Below are 6000 nucleotides of genomic sequence, written 5' to 3'. Positions count from 1 at the left end.
GAGGCACATCACGGGATGTTTTGTGAGAGTGTGTGTGTGCAAAACCCTGTTGGTACGACCTTCACGGGTTCTTACGTAAGAAGATAAATACTTTGACCCCATTTTTATGAAAAAGACATTGACTGATTTTGTACAGCCTCAAAGGATGCAAAATGGGTAGCAAAGAGAGAAAGGAAGAGTGTTACAGAATAAATGGCATGGACGTTTTCTTAGAAGAGGAATTGTTATTTCCGCCTGGAACAATTTTTGTCAGATCTTTGCTTGGATGGCCTTTGTCATGGAGGTCTTTGCTCAAAAGTCACTCCCTTCATAGGAACCTTCCCTGGGCAGCCAATCAAAATTAAACCCATCCCCCTGTTCTTTTAATTCTCTAGCCTTATTTTATTTTCTTTTAAGCACTTATTCTGCTCTGGAATTAGCTTCTTTATGTTTGTTGATTTGTTTACCGTCCAACTCTCACCATAATTATATACACAAGTCATATGAGGGCAGGGACCACGTCCACCTTGTTTGTCACCATATCTCAGAGCCTGGCAGATAGCAGGCATTGGATAGTCGATGAAGAAATAATTGAATAATTGGGGCTCCTTTGGCTTTTTAAAAAATATAATTTGCCTTTTCTTGCGGTGGTTTGGTTGGTAAATCTCAACTCAGATCATTTTGGCTTCTTGCTATTACACAAAAGGCATAAGGTCATTGGAAATTTGTAGATGAGTCACTTAAGAGTATCATCTTACCTTAGAAACATACTTTTATTAGTTTGTTAGGCTGCTGTAACAAAGTGCCACAAACTGGGTGGCCCAAGCAACAGAATTTTATTTTCTCACAGCTCTGGAAGTAGTCATTTTAGATCAAGAAGTTGGTAAGTTTGGTTCCCTCTGAGGGCTGAATTTGTCTGTCTCCAAATCTCCCCTTTTGATAAGGACACTAGTCACATTGGATTAGGGCCCACCCATATCACCTCATTTTAACTTGATTACCTCTGTAAAGATCCTGTCTCCAAGTAAGGTCACATTGCAGTGTACTGGGGGTTAGGATGTTAACATATGAATTTTGGGGACACAAACCCCTAACAATCCTAAGCATCCAGGATGGGAAAATATGATAGTAGGTTGAGCCACACAAAATCGCTTGCATATTTTTCCCCACCGGGACAAGAAAACTTCAGTCCAGGGAAACTTAGACCCATGAAATACAGCAGGACTTAAGTAAACACACAGACCCATGCCAGAACCATGCTTGACACACAGTACTCAATCAATCAATATTTGGTGACTGAATGGCTGTAGATTTCTTCCAAATGAGCTGTGCTCTCAGCTCTTCCAAGTCTTTGTTCCCATGTTATCTTCTCAGTGAGAACTAGCCTGACCTCTGTGTTTAAAATCACGACCTCCTTGAGCTCATTTCCCTTTCTACACTTTATTTCTCTCTGTGACACACCTTCCGCCATACTCTGTACTTCACTTATGTATGGTTTTTATTGTCTGTCTTCCCTCACTAGAAGGTAAGCTCCATGGGAGGAGGAATTTTTACTGTTTCATTTTCTTCTGTTACTTCCGTATATATCAGCACCTGTTACAGTGCCTGACACAGAGTATGCCTTCAGTTTCATTAGGTGAATGAATGAATGCTGTCAGGAGAGACCTCTGGCATCTCCTGGCATGTAATTTCAGGCTTTCCTTGGATCTGCCCTGTCCTTCGTAGAATCTCAGTGTTGAGGGGACTCCTCAAAGATCAAGCCCTGCCTCTGATGCTTGAATTCCCTCTTAGACTGGTGACATCTTGGTAATATGACTCTCTTTGGCTGCAGAGCCCCAACTTTGAGACTAAAATAGCAAACGACTGAAAAGGTTAAACGATACATAAAATCATATGGCATGACGTGTGTGTTGTAGAACAAAGGCATGGGGAACAGAGGCAGGAAGCCTGCAGTAGTTCAAGCTCAGAGAAGGGCAAATATATTTTGGAGTACAACTGGGGCAAGATGATGCATAATGATATGTCAATGCAGAGTAAGAGGACCAGAAGATAAGGCAAACCAATGACAGTGAACACCACAGTGATAGAGAGCAATGCTTCTCAAACTTTATGCAGATAATCACCTAGGGGTCTTGTTAAAATGAAGATTCTGATTCTGGGTGGGGTCTGAAAGTCTTCATTCTTAACAAGTTCTCAGGGGATGCCTCTTCTGGATTACACTTTGAATATCAAAGAACATGGATTCTGCAACCAGACTTCCGGGGTTCAAATTACACAGTTACCACTGATTAACTGTGTGATCTTCAGTAAGTAATTTAATGTGTCTGTGCCTCAGTTTTCTTGTTTATAAAATGGAGATCAGATGAGGTAGTCTCTGTAAAATGAATACTATTTAAGTGTCGCAGATTATTGCTGTTACTTGGGGAAGGGAGAGGGAAGAGGATTTGGTATGGGGTGTGAGGCAAAGAAGTCTTAGCTGTGTTTTCCTTTTTTTAAAAAATTTTATTTATTTATTAATTTATTTTATTTTTGCCTGCGTTGGGTCTTCATTGCTGCACCCAGGCTTTCTCTAGTTGCCGGGAGCGGGGGCTACTCTTTGTTGCGGTGCGTGGGCTTCTCATTGCGGTGGCTTCTCTTGTTGTGGCTCCCGTGCTCTAGGCGCGCGGGCTTCAGTAGTTGTGGCACACGGGCTTAGTTGCTCCGCGGCACGTGGGATCTTCCCGGACCAGGGCTCAAACCCGTGTCCCCTGCATTGGCAGGCGGATTCTTAACCACTGCGCCACCAGGGAAGCCCTTAGCTGTACTTTCATATTTTTTAAAATAAGAAAGTATTTAGGTAATAACTGTGCGGATTTCCCTCCTTTTCCTTGCAAGTAAGTTACATAAGAAGCTGGATTAGTTATGCATGTGCTACGCACAGGGCTGCTAAGGAAGCCTGTTTGCAAACTGCTTTGGGTCCTCCGATGGGGGCACCATGTGTGGGGATTGTTTTCGATTGGGAGCCGAACTCTAAATTCCTCTTACTGAAGCAGGGCTCAGCGAGGCTCTCACTTACTCAGAGAGAAGAGCTTTCCCCAGCACCTGGTGAGTGGTGGCCACAGCGAGGCGCTCGGGAGAGGCACCGGGAGTCCAGCGGTAGCAGCAACCTGCCAGATCAGGGGTACGGGGCGGGGAGAGGGCCAGCCCACGTGGACCACCAGGCTGGGCGGGGGCGTGCGTAGCCAACCAGTCTGGCCAATCAGCGCGGCCCGCGGCGGCCCGGCCCCTCCCCGCGGGTGCGCTCGCCAGGCTCCGCTCGGCACTGCTGGCTGCTCGCCATCCTGGACGGGGCGCACGGGTTGGTGCGGTGCTGTAGCCAGACCGGAGGAGTGGAGTCGAAGCCGCTGCTTCAGCAGACGTTGGTTCTCCAGATGCAGTTTCGGACTTGTCTTCAGAGAGACTTGGGAGCTTCCTTTCACAGCGAGCCTGCGGAGACGATGGGCCACTCCCGGGACATCTGCTAGGAGGCGGCATGGTGAGCGTCCTGCGGATCCGGGGCGGAGATTGGTGCCTCGCCCTGGGCGCGCAGTTCCCACTTGGCTGCCGGCTTTAGTCGAATAAGGAAGGTTGAAAGGGAAAGGCGGGGGTGGGAAGATGGGGTTGGGGTGGCTGGGGACCGCATGCTCAGTGTACGTCTCCTGGGCAGCAGCTGCCTCTCGGGCTGATACCTGCTTGACTCTGCTCGCCCGCTCATCCTGGCGCTCTGGAGTGCGGGAGTGACCTCCTGTGCGGTAGTTGCGGTGCACCCCGAAGTTGGAAGCGGCGCTGCGAAGTGGGGATTTGTGGCACGCTTCCAACTTCGGGGTTCGTGTCTGCTATTCAGAGATCCTGGGGGTGCTCCATGGATGGGGGGAGAGATCACTTGATGGATAGATATGAGGAGGGGGAGGGCAAGCTCTTGTTTTGGAGAAGCCAGCCTTGGGGTTTCATCCCTTCGGTCTGAGCCGGCATCCTTATTAAGGGCCTGCAGGAGGGAGCAGGTTAGCCTATACCTGAACCCCTGGTTGTTGGGCTGTTGCTGGAAGGACGCTCCGTGAGCGCCGGGCACGTCTTCCAGCTGCGAGCGCAAAGCTTCCGTGCAAGTGGTGAACTGGAGCGGGTCTGGAAGTTCCGTCTCTTCCCACGTTAGGTACCTCGGATTTGTCCACCAAGCCGGCGTGTTTAGATTTCTTTCTCTCTTTTTCAGTTTCGTCCGCTGTTGCTTTATTTGCCCTGTCAGTCCGTTCCTGGAAGGGAGGGCATCTTTAACCCTAAGCTATGAGCTCATCCTCGGGGAGGATGAAGTGGAAAGTCTGATATCCCGCACCTAGGGAGGCAGCCCCAGCCAGACACAGTGCCACTGGTGCGTTTTTCTCCTGAATCAGTATCTCTTAACGTTTGGGGGCTCCACGGACCCCTGTGAGAGCCTTAGCCAAGCTATGAATCAACTTCTCAGCAAGATGTATATGCATAAGTTCATGGTTACTCGCTGAAACCTACCCATGTGCCCATCCCCCCACAGGATTTAAGGACCCCCTTGGCGAAGCGTCTGTATCTCTGTACTCGGTTCCCCTTTAACTTTTCAACGGCTGTCCCTCCGAGACGGGCAAGGTTGATATGATGTGACAGGCGATCCCGGTGTGTGGCAGTGACATGTTCGTAGCCTCGGTCTGATTCTTTCTGTAATATCCGTGGTCTGGGGATTGTCCACAACAACCCGAAGCCCCTACCTGTAGACCCAGATGCCCAAACTTGTGCACGTTGATGGCTTAGTTTTCTGATCATGGTGGCCCCCTCCAGGCCACTTGCTGAGGGGCAGTGAGGTGAGGGCAATTTGTCTGTCTGTCTGAGCCCAGTTCAGGCAGGGCCTGGATTTAAAAACAAACAAAAGTCTAAAATAATTTAAGAATGTCCATTTCCCAATATAATCTGCATTTTCTCCTCAGTCATTTGAGGACAGATGTGTGACTTGAAGAATTCTTCAACAGTTCGTTGTGGGTTTTACAGTGAGGAGCATTTCTGCTAAGTTTGTAGTCGTAAATCAGTGTGTAAGCCCAACACTTCCTTTGGACTGGAAATACAGATCTTAATAAGGCGGTGTGAGAGCAGTTTTCAGAATCATTATGGCTAATGATGACTTACATCCTCCCAAACTGACCGTGTGAGTTGGCATTGCTCATTTGTGCAAAAAGCTTTCTTTATCTGTGTAGACATTTCTTGATCAATATTCTCATAGCCAAAAGCTGGATTTCAAGGTTTTCTTCCTCAGTTCTTCTGTCTCATTTTTCAGCTTTGGATGACTTTGCTCTCTTTCCTCTATACCATCTTAACTACCCTTTGACACTTTGAAATTTATTGTAAGGTTTTAAGTCACGATTTGATGTGGCCAGTTTTCCCTGTTAAAATATAAGAAAATTGCTCTTCCCAGAAAAGCAGTGGCTGCCAATTCATTTATTTTTGAATGACTGATTTTTTTACTTCTCCCCCAAACACACACACACACAAAAACCCTACAAATTATCTCAACTTGATTATTGAATATTTTTCATTGGCGGCAACCTTTCCATATTTCTAGTACTAGAATGTTCTAGGTCACTTGAATTTCAATATTCTTTTTTGGCTCTTTTTAGAGAGGTGTATTGTTTGATGACCTAGTTCCATTTAGTCACACACACACACACACAAAGATTCTTTGCTTTGTTTCCCTACCTACTTTTCAGTGGCACGTAGCCTTTCTCTAATAGCTGCTTTTATCTGCACAGCTCATATGTTGGTACACTTAATAAAATACTTTGTTATGTAAATGATGTGTTGGTGCATATGATATTAAAACTGCATTCACTGGAGATTAACCCATGGGTATGACATCATCACCAGCCAATCGTCTATCTGATTTGAACATGCATTGACAAAATCACATTATCATATTCAGCAAGGGTTTCTATATTGCCTGTGATGAATCAGAAAAAGAGGGAAGTCCTTGGGCTCTTCCTAACTCTCAAT

The sequence above is a fragment of the Balaenoptera musculus genome, chromosome 11 (genome assembly GCF_009873245.2).
Source record: "Balaenoptera musculus isolate JJ_BM4_2016_0621 chromosome 11, mBalMus1.pri.v3, whole genome shotgun sequence".
Taxonomy (NCBI): Eukaryota; Metazoa; Chordata; class Mammalia; order Artiodactyla; family Balaenopteridae; genus Balaenoptera; species Balaenoptera musculus.
The sequence above is the reverse complement of the archived record's forward strand: the minus strand, read 5'-3'. Positions refer to the sequence as shown.